The 14,375-nt window shown below is 46.5% G+C and overlaps 1 protein-coding gene across 5 annotated transcripts in view; it reads left to right on the plus strand.

The window, feature by feature from the left end:
• Positions 1-14,375, plus strand: part of BRSK2 (BR serine/threonine kinase 2) — a 452,231-nt gene that overhangs the window by 295,879 nt on the left and 141,977 nt on the right. The gene's annotated exons all lie outside the window — the stretch shown is intronic.

Consider the following 14,375-nt stretch of genomic DNA (forward strand, 5'->3'; position numbering starts at 1 on the left):
AGGAGGTCTCTGCTAAGACACAGGGACAGTCTCCCATTTATGAAGGATCTCAGAAAGACAGAAAATTGACCACTTGCCCAATCAGTCTGGCATGAACTAGATCTGCAAAGCAAATGTCTAAAGATGCCCAGAAGCCTCTGTGAAGCTCCAGCCTGCTAGCTAGCAAGTGTGGTTGAAGCCCCAGCACTTGAGATATTTAAAACTAAAGGGTGGTGATTTTCAAAATCATTCAGAGTTGGACTAGCTCAGTTCTCATTGAAGATAGTAGTAAACATCCCACTGACTTCAATGGGAGCAGAGTCAGACCAATGCCACTGAGCACCTTTAAAAATCCCACCCAGACTGGACAAATATAGGATGGGTCCATCCTGCATTCTTCCCCCAGAGGATTGACTAGAAAGCCTGGTAGGTCATTCCCATTTCTAATATATATGATTTCATGCCATTGTTAGTTATATATATATATATATATTCTATTGAAGCAGGAAGGATATTTTTCTCCTGTCTCCTCAATGCAGTCCTACTACCATGCCTCCCACTCACTTCTTCTTCTTTCGCATGGCTTGGTTAGGTAGCAACAACTACAAATTTATATCTAGGTTTGATAGCCAGCACATTGCCACAGCAGTGAGCTGGTGAATGTCCTTCAGGTCCATGGTGAAAGAAAGAAGGGAACAATCAGATATGATGTGATCCATCCTAGTGACCACAGTCGCATACAGGTGTTTGCCTCATTTTCCATTTAAAGAGGGTTTGTTTGGGAGCAAGACGACAACTTGCATGTGGTGCTTCCGTTAAGTGCTGATGTTTTTCAGGCTCTGTGCTTTGTGCAAATTCACTCATATACTAATGTTGTCAATTGGCCACTGGACGTCGTATTACCAACCTCCCAGTGAAAGTAGCAATGATTATACTTCCTACTCACCGATAGTAAAACAGGGGGAATGCTCTGAGAGACATGTCAACCTTTGGGGGGTTGGAGATTCACATCTGCCCTCCGTTGCTCATCCTGCCCTCTTGTGCCCCTGCCCAGCTTATTGCAACAAAGCCTTTTAGGGTTTCACTGGTACAGTCATGTGAAAAGCATGGTCTCTCATGTGAATGTCACTGGGAAGAAGGATTGAGAAATTTGCTACATCTGAAATGCTTCAGAAATGCAAATAGATGTTTTTTTACAGCTGTCTGCCTTTGTGTGGTATTGTGTGGGGGGTAGGGAAGAAGGGAGAGGTCTTCAGGTAGCATTAGTTTGGCTGGAGCCACTAAACCTCTTTCACTTGCTGCACCTCATTGACCCTTCCACCAAGACATGCTCCAGGGCATCAGGAGCTTGCTTCCAGAGAGAGGAGAAGGAGAGCCAGGGTGATGTAGAGCAGGAGTTGTTTGACATGCCCTAAACATCACAGGGTTATTTTCTCTATTCCCAAACACACAACAACCGCTCTCCACAATGCCACTTTGAGAAGCTCCCATTTATAGGGATACCCTAGCTTCTGGAAACTCTTGTTAATATTGATTGACTGTGGCATGTCACTGGCATCCCCAGGAGTGAGGGAAGTGAGGCAGGAGGGGAAGGATGCACTTGAGAAACAGCAGAGTCAAAATAACCTAGAAACAAAATTATTCTTCATTGCTGCCTTTGATCACTCAGCTCCCTGCCAGGAGAGATCTTGGATGGTGATGGCAGCAATGGGCTAATTTGCTGCCGCTACTGCTGCTTACACAAGGCAGAGGACAACGTTGTATTCACTGAGGGGGGCTGGAGGTTTGTTGTAATGTCCTTTGTTGTGGAGTGAACCTGGGGAGATGCAGCGGGTGAGAACAGATGTCTTTGAGACTGATGGAGTGATATGCTATTTTGCTTCTCTTGCTCTCTCTGTACCTTCCCTTGCTGTGTCATGTTTAGCAGCTCTTGTGGCACAGTAAGAACCAATGGAAAACTTGTAGGCTGCACTGAGGCATTGCTGTTGCTTCCTGTGTCCCTAATATTGGATGGGTCAGCAGATGTTGCAAGTGTCTTAGAGAAAGTATTTGCATCCAGAACTGGTGCTGGGGTCCTTAGCTTCAGAGCTCACACCATTCCTCAGCACTCAGCTCTAATAGACAGAGAGGGGTGAGTCCTGCAGTATCCACTGAGCTACCAACCAGCGGAGATTAGCTCCCAAGGCGAGAGCTACAATGTGCGGCTGCAGAGAAGTTGTGTTCCAATGGGGTGTTGTCTTCTTGTGCTGCCCCTGTTTCTCCCGGCGGGCACTGTGGTTCTGGGAAGGAAACAGCTGAAGAACACAATAGCAAGAGCAGGCCATTTCTATTTGTTACTAAATGAAATTTGGTGCTGAAAAAAGTTGCTGGATTGACCATCCTGGACACTAAAGCCTTATTTATCGACAACAGCAGCGCAAGCTTCCCCCAGACAACATACATTAGCTGTTAGGGACCACTTCGAGGGCTGAGAGGGTGGTTCAGTTTCCAAGCCAATTCAGTCTTTGGTGGCTGTTGAGCTTCTGTGTTTCTGAAGTGCCTGTCACCACAGTATCCAAATGCTTGCATCTCTGCTGGGACGGCCGGCAAGGGTACCTGGTTGTTGTGATTGCGCTGGTGGGTTTTATAATGAGGACACCTCTCACCTGGGAACTGGACTGAGAACATGGAACTCATCTCACAGTGAGTCACCAAACAGCTGATAGTAATGGCCTTTGGGCACTATTACCCTTGGCTAGATTCAAGCAAATGGCCTAGAGGTGAAATTATTCAAAGCTGGTTGCTAATCACCTGAGCCATCCAATCTCCCTCAACAAGGTCACTTAAAGAAGGATTTATTGCAGAGGTGAGCCTGCGCTTCAAAATTTAGATCTGGATTTTAACCCCTAAGTGTCCAATTGTGTGAGAGCAAGGGTTGGCAGGGTTCAGAACTGAGGGTTTTTTTTAATCCAATTATAGTAGTTCATCCCAGTATAATTATAGGTATGGGGCCAGATTTTCAAATGTTCAACACCCACAGCTGAGACCAAATTTTTCAAAAGAGATCAGCACCCAATATGAACCCAATATACTGATCTCTTTTGAAAAATCTGGCCCCAGCTGTGGGGACTCCAGCCCTTCTGCACGGTTAGAATCTAGGTTCAGATCCCAAATCTCCCTCCTCCCAGTAAAGTTAAGGGGTATTTATGTCCAGGAGCCAAATTCATCCCTGAGTGATTTCTAGGGCTTGGAATGGAATCTGTCCCTAGTTTATCCTTTTCCCGATATTGCAAAGTCAGTGCAAGAGAGAACAGAGAATGCATTGCACAGGAGACTGCTGTAACAAGGAGCAGTGTCTGTGCACAGTATATTCCTCAAACAGTCTTTGCCTGGAACACTCACTTTATGAATAAAATAGACTGGTTTCAACATCCTGGGTTGGAATAATTCGCTCCTGGGATGGGTGCCTTTGCCAAGTTGGACCTGGGAGTGCTAATATAGCTTAGGGAGGGGTTACATTAAGAGTATGTTTACCCTGCAGCTGAGAACATGCTTCGCAGCACAGGTAGACAGACACACTAGTTCTGCTCAAACTAGCAAGCTAAAAATAGCAGCATAGCACAGGTGGCAGCTTGGGGTAGCTGCCTGAGGACAAACCCACCTGGATCCCCGGGGTACATACTTAGGTGGCAAAGCTTGAGCCACCGCCCATGCTATCCCCTGGCTTTACTGCTATTTTTAGCGCAATACCTCAAGCAGGGCTAGCGCATGTCTGTCTACTCAGGCTGTGAGGCATGCTCCCAGCTGCAGTGGAGACATACCTTTAGGGGTTACACTTACGAACTGCAGCCTGATCCACTGTTGCAGCATCACTGTGGAAAAAGGGCAGGGCTAGAAGGTACGGTCGGGCCTCATTGAAGACAGGAGTACTGGCTCCACAGGCTGGCACAACTTCAGCAGCTGGTTCCTCTGTCAGTGGCTGCCAGGTCTCCCTTCTGGGGTCCCTGTTCATTGCAGAGAGAGAAGTGCAAATACAAGTTTTGTGCATGCACAGCCCTTGGCCTTTTCACAGACTCCAGCTAAGAGTCTGTGGTGCTGCTTGTCTGGGAGCGATGTCACCGATTTCCCCCTGGAAGCTGCAGTTCTGCTTCAACATCACATTTTTTAAAAAGGGGAAAACTGTGAGCTGTTTCTATGTCTCCTTCCGTCACTACCGGCCTAAGGCATCTCAAAGGATGGTCCTGCTTAGAGCACTGAGAGACTGAGTGTCCAGTCACCTGGCTGCATCTCCCCAAGTGTATTAACTAGTATGAGATGGATGTGTGGGGCTGATATATCAAAGGCTCCCATTCCTTTTTAAAAATTGATGTACGTTGTTGTTGTTGTTATTTATATTATAGTAAGAGCCAGAGGCTGCGTGGAGATCGGAGCCCCATTGTGCTAGGTGCCATAAAGGCACATACAAAGAACTTACAATCTAAGAAGACAAGAGACAGAAACAAAGTAGGAGCGGAAGGATGCAGTTGAATACATACTCATTTTATGCCTATATTTGCCATGTTTTCAAATTATTGCTATCATTGGATTAAGGGATCCTCCACTGGTGTTGATCAGTCTACATCAGCAGATGATCTGGCCCAAGGTTCCAGCTAGTCTGGCGGCTGGCTCCCTTGGAACCATCATTAGCTGGCTGGTTTCTTATAGGCACCAGAGATGGCTTTTAAGGAGAGATGTGAAGGTGTGTCCCACCTGTAACCAATCCCTTGGGAGTGACCCCATTAGTGTGCCAGGCCCCAAGAACACATGCAGTTCCACAGGGGTTGGCCCCAAGACATCAGAACTGGGTCTTCAGGTACCAGTGAACCCTGTCTCCCTCCATGGCTCCCTGCCATGAATCCTATGGGAGCCTTGTACTGCGTTCCTCTCAGCATTTCCAGCGACCCCAGGTAGCCTTTTCAAAACATTAGTCACCTGATTCATACTGATTCTACCTGTCTCTGTCTCTTCTGTCCTTAGTCCCAGGTGTGTGTCTGTCTCTTTCCAAAGGTAGCTCTTAACCTAGCCACGTGACACCTTTCTCCTTTGCTCTCCATCTGGAGTCTTTGCTCTGCTTTCCTGCAGAGAGGTGGGGGGAAATCTCCTTCCTTTTGGCATTGGTTGCTAGGTGTGAATGTCTGGTCCACTGGGATTTCCATTGTCTTTCCAGATCTTCCACTGATATCGGTCGGTTTCAGCCAGTCCTTTAATGGACACTTTCATGCCACCCCGGACAGTTACGTGACATAACACCTGATGTTCTCTGCCCTGCCCCAAGAGCAGCTTTTCAACCCTTTACACTCCATGCAAAGCCACACAAAGCACAGAGGGAAACTGAGGCATGCATAGATATCATGAACATATTACCAAAATTCCCACTTCATCACAACCCTATTGATTACTTCCAGGAGGGTGCAAGGGAGACAGCATGGGTACATTTGTTTGAGAAACTGACAGAGAGATGAACAATGCCAGCGTGATTGGTGGAGCAGAGGAAGCGGGGAGGGAGAGTGACATAATAAGAGACTAGATTGGACACGTAGGTGGTGCTAAAGAGTCAGTTTCTTCAGGCTTTTCTAAAAATCACTTTCTGCCCCTCTCTCCCTCTTTGTCCTTCCTCTTCCTCCTCCTTGCACTGACAGTGATACATCCCACATCACTGTGAGCATCTCTTCACTCTCCCAACCCGTCTTTATGCCATCAGAAGCTCCTCTTCCCTATGGTTTCCTTAGCAAGGCCATCAGAAGCCCCCTTGGGCTGCCTTGGGTTTTTGGGAGCTTTGCTTCTTATCCCCAATTCTGCCCTGGTTGCTAGGAGCTTGTCTCCGCCCTGCCACCCCATACGCTGCCTCCAGAATTAGGAGCTTCCTGTCTTCCCCTCTCTTCTCAGACCCTGCCTGTGGTGTCAGGCGCACTCTCCATGTGTTTGCAGCTGTCCTTTCGAAAATCCTTAATGTCTGTGCATCTCCATCTCCGCTCTTGTGAAAAGATCTCATCAACTGATATGCTTTAAATCAAACTTTACATTCATATTTTGTGTGCGTGCAATGCATGCACAATCCCTTTCTACTCAGTGCATCTGCTGGGCCTTTCCTTCCCATCCTACGCCTCTGCACACCATCACACTGAAAGTGCTTGTCTGACAGCCATCAGAAATGTCAGCCTCTGCTAATATAAGCTAGGAATATGAGTTCCCAAGTTACTCTCCTCTGTGCATTCCTGCACTGGAGCTGTCATGCCTGCTGTACATGTTGGGCTGCCTAGCACATAAATACCTGATCTGGCCCAGGACAGTGACTGGCAGTTAAAGGATTGCTCATGAGCCCTGGATCGCAGATGAATGTGGTGGTCGGAAGGAACTCAGGCACCTGGTGAAGTGACCAGGTTTGGTAGTGGCTGTGAATGCTGGGCTCCCACATCTTAGTTCGATGGTGACTGTAGGGTAGCTCGTGAGTGTTGGACCATGCAGATCCTGGTTTGCCATTGCAGGGTTGCTCTTGGTGGCTGGGCTGCTGCAGGTGGGTTTTTTTCCTCCTCAGAAAAATAGCAGTGGAACATTTTGCTTTGGGGCAAAAGAAGAAAACAGCACTTAAAAATGATAAGGAGGGAAAAGAAAGACAGGTCAAATATTGGTCAGTCGTCTTCAACAGTGTCTCTTTGATTTGTGTCCTTTGTTCTGAACTCCTTATTGATGGAAATTGTGACATGGTGATCACCGGTAACAACAGGATGCACAGAGGGGATAGCTGGCTTCTGGCGTAGAGGGGCTAATTCTGCTGAGTGTTGTCAGAGAGTTGCACATCAGCCACTTTGCCACGTACCATTGGGCGGCAGATAATCCCACGTACTGAATGAATAAATCCACTTGTTGTCAGCTCCCATTAGTGTCACATGCATGAAAGCCTGATGCTATTTAAAGAGACATTCGGTGCAAATAAGTCTAAACGCCATGAGGGAACATGTTTACTGTCTGGCGTATGATGGAGCACCACATGTATTGAACTTCCTGGTGTTACACAGCAGTTCTGAGCTGGGGCTACCATGAGCCAGATTAGATGAACTAAGAACCAACCCCAAACCAAACCTGTTCCCTTAAGAACCTTGGAATCATACTATGATAACAAACCAATGGATCTCCACCTCAAGTTCTGGAGCTGTGTTGAAACTGATGAGATTGTTTCACGTGAGGATTCTTGATGTTTCATTTTGGCTGATTGCACATCCTTCAGATTTCATGCAGTGGAGGATCTGGCCCAATGTTACTGCAAGATTTCTAGCCCAAAGAGCTTCAGGTCAGCATCCAAAATGTTTGGATGCTGAACCAAAATTCTGAATCCTTTGAAGTTCACCCCACATCTGAACAACCCCAAACTCTGGGAAAGTTCAGATCTGGATTTGATCTTCCTGGCTTGTGTCCATCACCAGTTACTAAAGGGCAATGTGGGGCACTGATAATTGTTTAATTACCTTTAAAGTAAAGCAGGGTCAACACTAAACAAAATTTCAGGCAAAACTCCAAACATCCCAAGTTAGTGATGGTTAGGGGAAGTAGGGCAACCTTTAGCCTACCATCCTACCATGGCTTTATTTCCCCTCCCTCCTCTCTCTCTCCCTGCTATCTCTTGCTGCTGTCTCAGGTCTGCATTTCACATGATATAGGACCCACTGGTATCAGTGGAGAAAAGAATAGGGGCTCAGCTTTGTGGCATGATTTGGTGCACTTCTACAGCAAGAAAGGAGAATTGCCTTTCCCCCTTCCCCGGCATCCTAAGTATAGGGCTATCAGCTGCAATTCACGGGGAAGTATAGCTGCTAAAGATGACTGTGTAGCGTTGCAGAAGAGCTTGCAGAGAAGCTACCATCTCGTAACGCTTGACAACCATCCAGCCCATTTAGCAAACGCATGCAGCTCCACTTTCCAGGCAGGTGGTACAATCACAAATACCAGGCAGAGGAATGTGAATGAAAAGCAATTCTTCTGTACTGTTCGGACAGATCCCACCCATGGTTCCTGCTGGCTCCTGTCCCGGCCTCATAGCTACATTTGCGCACAGTGTGCTGTGAATCAAGAGATGAAAGCGTGCAGTGCCTCTCATCGCCAAGAACTATTCAGATGAGATGGGCTTAAACCCAGAGGGATGTGAGTCCTTCTGGGGGGTGAAGTAGAGGTGGAGGGGGGCAAGTGAAGGTTTTACATTACTCCTGCTAAAGGTTACACTGCCTTCGTGCTGTTCTCCATTATTAGCCGAGTTACTGGAGCATCCTGACAGCTAATCAGCTTCCTGCATAGATTTTAAAAACCAGTGATTAGCACCTGCAAGGTCACAAGTCAGCAATGTGGCTCTATTAGCCTTGCACAGACTTTTGTAACCCCTCTCCCCAGCTTGGAGGATATGGGGTGCTGCACAGACATAGTCCGCTGCAAGGTGAGGGCACCCAGGTTGTGTCTGGGAACCTCTCATGGAACCCAGAGTTTGTGTGGCAGATGGATGCGGCCTCTTTTTTTAAAGACTATTATACAAATGTTATTGTGTGTTCTTCATTTACTGCAGACTCACAGACTATTCTAGACTTGGCCTGCTCTCTGGTAATTGCATCTACATTAAAGCAGACACCCCCACAGGGCTCTTCCTTGCCTTGTCCTTGCTGGCTCAGAGCTGGGCAGTGATACATGAGTTCTGCTAGACCAGGGATGTGCGAAGTGTGCCCAGTAGCTGGCAAAGGTTAGGAGAAGAAGGCAGAGTTGTGCCCTATTTAAAGCCAGTTCTGTTCTGCTTTATTGCTCTTGGGCCGCTTGTTTGCTAACTATGTGGAGTGCTACTAGTCCCTTCTAATCCATGCATCAATCGACCCACTATTCAGAGCTACATGCGACGTCTCAGCCATATCAATTATTGTGGGAGTGGGAGTGGGAGAGTGGGGTCTGGGAGAGCCGCTCATTACTGCAGTGGAAAGTTGAGAATTGAATATGGTTCATTGCAGCTCTGTGGTGCCATGGAGTGGAGGAGGGGTAGGACTTTGCTGTAACAGTTCCAAGGGTAAGCTATATTTAGGCTGCTGGACAGAGATTGTGTCATTCTCTCTAGCTTCCTAGCACACACAGCCTTCAGAGCCTACTTCCATTACATAGCATCCTGACATAGACAATAATACAAATATAATATTTTGCACTCATAAAACACCTTTCATTGGATGATTGCAAAGGCAGGTAAGTTTTATTGGCCTCATTTTGCAGATGGAGAAAGTAAGGGACAGAGAGCTCTTGTGACTTGCCCACTGTCACAGAGCACGTTGGTGGCAAACTCTGGACTGGAGCCTGAAAGTATTAATTCCCAGCCCCCCCTGCTCTACCCAGTGGGCATTGCTGCCTTGTAGAATGGACTGCTGACTGCAGTGCAGCGGTGTGATCCTGCAGCAGATTGCCATTCATTGTGTTGAAATACTGCATCGTGTATCAAGCCTGGCATTCTCCACAGCTTTGGAGTCTGAATCTAGATACATCCAAATTCCCTGTCAGAATTCAGATGCCAGAAGGTTATTATGCATTTTCCGGCAAAAATAAACATGAGACCCTCCTTAGGCCTGCACCAAAACTGCTGAAGCTGGCACAAGCCAGTTTAAAGGAGTGCTCCGAGTATAAGACTGTGGGAGAAGCAAGTGAATAGTTGATTTAATGTCTTATTTTCACCTGTTTCAAGGAGACCAGCTAGTAATATAACTGAATTCTTTCCTCCAAGTGATATCATCATAAATCTCTGCCTCTTCATGCCCCCATCTGCTCACGCTTTCGGATAGTAACCAAACAGTACCTTGGGTGGGTGCTGCCATCTTTCACTCATTCATGTTGGATGTATGGCCAGAGACGCCACAACAGGGTTTTTTCAAAAGCAGTGACTCTCCCCTGTGATTAGATAACACGGGGCTTGTCAACTGCAAGGTGTAGCATCCTTCACAGTCATGGGAGCCCCTAAAGGGAGGACTGTAAAGAGAGATAAGATCAGCTGTTTAGTTCCATAGCCTGTACGGTGATCACACTTCTCATGAAATGCCTTGTCCCTCCCTCCATCCCCTGGTAACCTTTGTTGTTTGTGTGGTGTCAGTCTCTCAGCTCTGGAAAGCTGGTGTGTTGAATGCCAGTGACTGAGCTTTGGGAATGTGCTGAAAAGTTGGGGAGCTTTTCTGTGTCTAGTGTTAGGGACTCAGCCCTGGGAAATATATGTACGGAAAGGTCATTGTGCATGTGTATATGCACAGTGCTATAGAATTGCACTGAAAAGTTAGGTGAGCTTGTGTGGCCAATGCCAAGCTCTGGGGATGTTCTGCATGACCTTGTGAGCCTACAATACTGTTATTTTCTCATCCTGAAAATGGTTGCATGATTTAGTCTCATTTGCTGTGGGTGTTTGAGATGTCATATGTCTGAATCTTTGATCTTGCCTTCCTCTCCTATTAATGGTCCATCAGGTTTTGGTACTTTTTCCTTCTGCCTGATGGAGTCTGCCCTCTGACCAGTCGGGTGCATGTCCTCTGCATGCCTCCAACCTCTGTTCGCTCCATTTATCTCCTTACTTGAGGGTGTGCCAGACCCTTATTCTGAGCCATCTGTCTGTCAAAGTGGAAGGGGATGTTTGCACTGTGGAGGCAAGAGGACACAATACTGCCCCATAGAAGAGCCCTGATGTTCCGTGGATGTATTTTACAGCAGTGGCGTCTCCCCAATGCTAGCAGAAGCAGGACACATGTTTGCAGTATTATTAGCTAGAACTATTCATATAGCATAGTGATTCAAGAGTGTCCATGAGGAGAAAATCCCTTTCTCCTCCTGCCCACCTCCCCAGCTAAAACATAGAATGGGGAATAAACTGTGATGTTAGTGATGGACTCTGCCATGGACAGGTGGGTACATGTTCAGGTTCATCAGGCAGTCATCAGAAAGGCTGGCAATTTGGTTACTGACTGTGGAATCCCACCCTCCCTCCCTGGGCTGACCTGACCTTGGAGAGTGGATGGAATGAATGCAGATAGGCTGAGCTGCCGCTAAGCATTAGAGGGATTTTGCATTCCAGTAGCAGCACGTCACTATCACTGTGGCAAGCCACGCCATATTTGGGCATCTCCTTTCTCCAAGGTGCTGACTTGGAGACAGAAGGAGGAATTGATTTCAGAGAAATCTTCCTAAAGACAAATCTTAGGGGGTATTTTTTCCTTAAATGCAACCGTGTCAGACCAAGCACACTTGATGAGACCCCTCCGAATATCAACAGTTATCTTGTGAGATGAAGGACATTGGGCCTTTGTGGAAGGGATCAGGGTGAACCAGCTTCTTCACAGTAGTACAATATCTGCATTTTTGTGAAATTGCTGTAGGATAAAACTGCATAGTGCAGATTTCTATTTTCATGAATTGCTTCCTGCTTAGTGGTGGTGATGGGAAGATGATGTCTACGAGTTATCACCACCAATCAATGTGTGTCACTGAAGCTTGGCTCTTAGGAGAGTTCTATGAGAATTGCAGTACCACATGTATACTTACACACAAACTGTGTGTGTGTGTGTGTGTGTGTGTGTGTGTGTGTGTGTGTGTGTGTGTGTGTGTGTATCTCTTGTGGAATGTCATTGATTCCACTGCAGCCTGCTAATATATCTCCCCCCACCCCAGCTATGAAATAGATACTTCCTGAGATCACAAGGGTGGAAGTGGATCTATCAGGTGGCTTCTGATTCTGCAGAAAAGAATAAACACTTTGAAAGAATCAGAAAGGGACTGTCCCAGAGGCACATGTACCCTTTCTTCCAATGTGAGAAAGGCTGAGAGTTTCACTGGTTTCTCTCTGGGAGACATGACCTCATCACTAAGGCTTGAGAACTACAGCTCCCAAAGTGCCATGCAGAAAGCTCTACCTGCCTGTCAGGAGGAGAAGTTCTGTGCTTAATGGTTGGTGGAGGAACATACTCAGCAAGTTAAGAGGCACTAAGAAATAAAGCTACGTGGGGAGAAGTTCCTGGGGGATTGTCTGGTTATTAGGGGATTGATGCTCTGGCACAGCATTGCAGTGTGTTTTGATTGTGAAGATGATGGCTGCAGGGTAACCAGTTACAGTATTTGGGGGCGGGGAGGAAGTCTAGCTAGATTCCATCCATCTTTTGGATGGTTGGCTAATCCTGCCCTGGTGGACTTTTGAAAACTGGTCTTGCACCTATATATATTGCCTGGTTTTGCCTGTACACTGCTTGCCTTAGGCTATCTCTTTACGGCAGAGTTAACTAGAGTTATCTACACTCATCACAAACACTCACTGTGGGTTAATTAACTCCTCGTCAGTTAGCGTATCTGGAGTGAGAGCAGTCACACTGCGATATAACTATCGAGCAACACAGAGTGATTGTATTAGCAGCACAGGGTGAATGTATTAGCTGTTGATGAGTTGTGCTAACTTGAGCTGCAGCTTGTACTCCCAAGGGGCCAACCAACTCTATTTAAAAGCACCATCACATTTGAGTTCAGGTTTGTGTGTGTGGTCAGGCTACTATAAGGTGGGTGCATAACTGGCTGGATAACCGTACTCAGAGAGTTGTTGTTAATGATTCCCAATCCTGCTGGAAAGGCGTAACGAGTGGGGTACCGCAGGGGTCTGTTTTGGGGCCGGCTCTGTTCAATATCTTCATCAACGACTTAGATATTGGCATAGAAAGTACGCTTATTAAGTTTGCGGATGATACCAAACTGGGAGGGATTGCAACTGCTTTGGAGGACAGGGTCATAATTCAAAATGATCTGGACAAATTGGAGAAATGGTCTGAATTAAACAGGATGAAGTTTAACAAAGACAAATGCAAAGTGCTCCACTTAGGAAGGAAAAATCAGTTTCACACATACAGAATGGGAAGAGACTGTCTAGGAAGGAGTACGGCAGAAAGGGATCTAGGGGTTATAGTGGACCACAAGCTAAATATGAGTCAACAGTGTGATGCTGTTGCAAAAAAAGCAAACATGATCCTGGGATGTATTAACAGGTGTGTGGTGAGCAAGACACGAGAAGTCATTCTTCCGCTCTACTCTGCTCTGGTTAGGCCTCAGCTGGAGTATTGTGTCCAGTTCTGGGCGCCGCATTTTAAAAAAGATGTGGAGAAATTGGAAAGGGTCCAGAGAAGAGCAACAAGAATGATTAAAGGTCTAGAGAACATGACCTATGAAGGAAGGCTGAAAGAATTGGGTTTGTTTAGTTTGGAAAAGAGAAGACTGAGAGGGGACATGATAGCAGTTTTCAGGTATCTAAAAGGGTGTCATAAGGAGGAGGGAGAAAACTTGTTCACCTTAGCCTCTAAGGATAGAACCAGAAGCAATGGGTTTAAACTGCAGCAAGGGAGGTCTAGGTTGGACATTAGGAAAAAGTTCCTAACTGTCAGGGTGGTTAAACACTGGAATAAATTGCCTAGGGAGGTTGTGGAATCTCCATCTCTGGAGATATTTAAGAGTAGGTTAGATAAATGTCTATCAGGGATGGTCTAGACAGTATTTGGTCCTGCCATGCGGGCAGGGGACTGGACTCGATGACCTCTCGAGGTCCCTTCCAGTCCTAGAATCTATGAAATCTATGAAATCAAGTTGGGGGCAACACTCGATTTATAACTGCAGTTAAATCTGCATTGAAGACAAGCCCTCAGAGTCGCCATGTTTTGGATAGGTCGAGGATGAAGAGAGAGGATGGTTTTGTGATTAAGACACTGGACTAGGTCTCCAGAAATCTGTGGTCAGTTCCTGGGTCTGCCATAGACTTCTTGTGTAACACTGGGCAAATCACTTGCTCTTTCTGTGTCTCACTTCACCTGCTGTAAAATGCAATGTAAAATGTAAAAAAGTACTTCCTTTCTCCCACTGTCTTCTCTGTTTAGACTGTAATCTCTGTGGGCCCTGACTCTCTCCTACTTTGTGTATGTACAATGCCTAGCACAATGGGGCCCATCCAAGGCCCACTGAAGTCAGTTGGAGTTGGGATGATGGGTTAGACCTTCTGTTGTTTGAGAGGCCTGGCATGAGCATATAGGACTGTAAGCCAGGAACCTCCTGCATTCTGTGCCAGGTTCTGCAAGTGCCTACCTCTGTCCGATCGGGCATGCCACTTAATCCTCTGCCTCAGTTTCCCTATTAGTGAAATAGGGATAGTATTATTTACCAACTTTTATAGGGGAGGGGATGGTGAGGCTGAATTAATGTTTTCTAAAGTGCAGTATAAATGCTAAGTGCTATTATTATAGCTTCTGCTTGTTTGCTCGTTGGTGCATGAAAGGGAGGGTCAGAAGGAGTGGGAAATGGGTAAGAGGGGACAATGTATGTAATGATTTCTAATGTAACCTTCTAACCTTTGCTTCTATTTCTCTTTT

The sequence above is a fragment of the Malaclemys terrapin genome, chromosome 4, assembly GCF_027887155.1.
Source record: "Malaclemys terrapin pileata isolate rMalTer1 chromosome 4, rMalTer1.hap1, whole genome shotgun sequence".
Classification (NCBI taxonomy): Eukaryota; Metazoa; Chordata; order Testudines; family Emydidae; genus Malaclemys; species Malaclemys terrapin.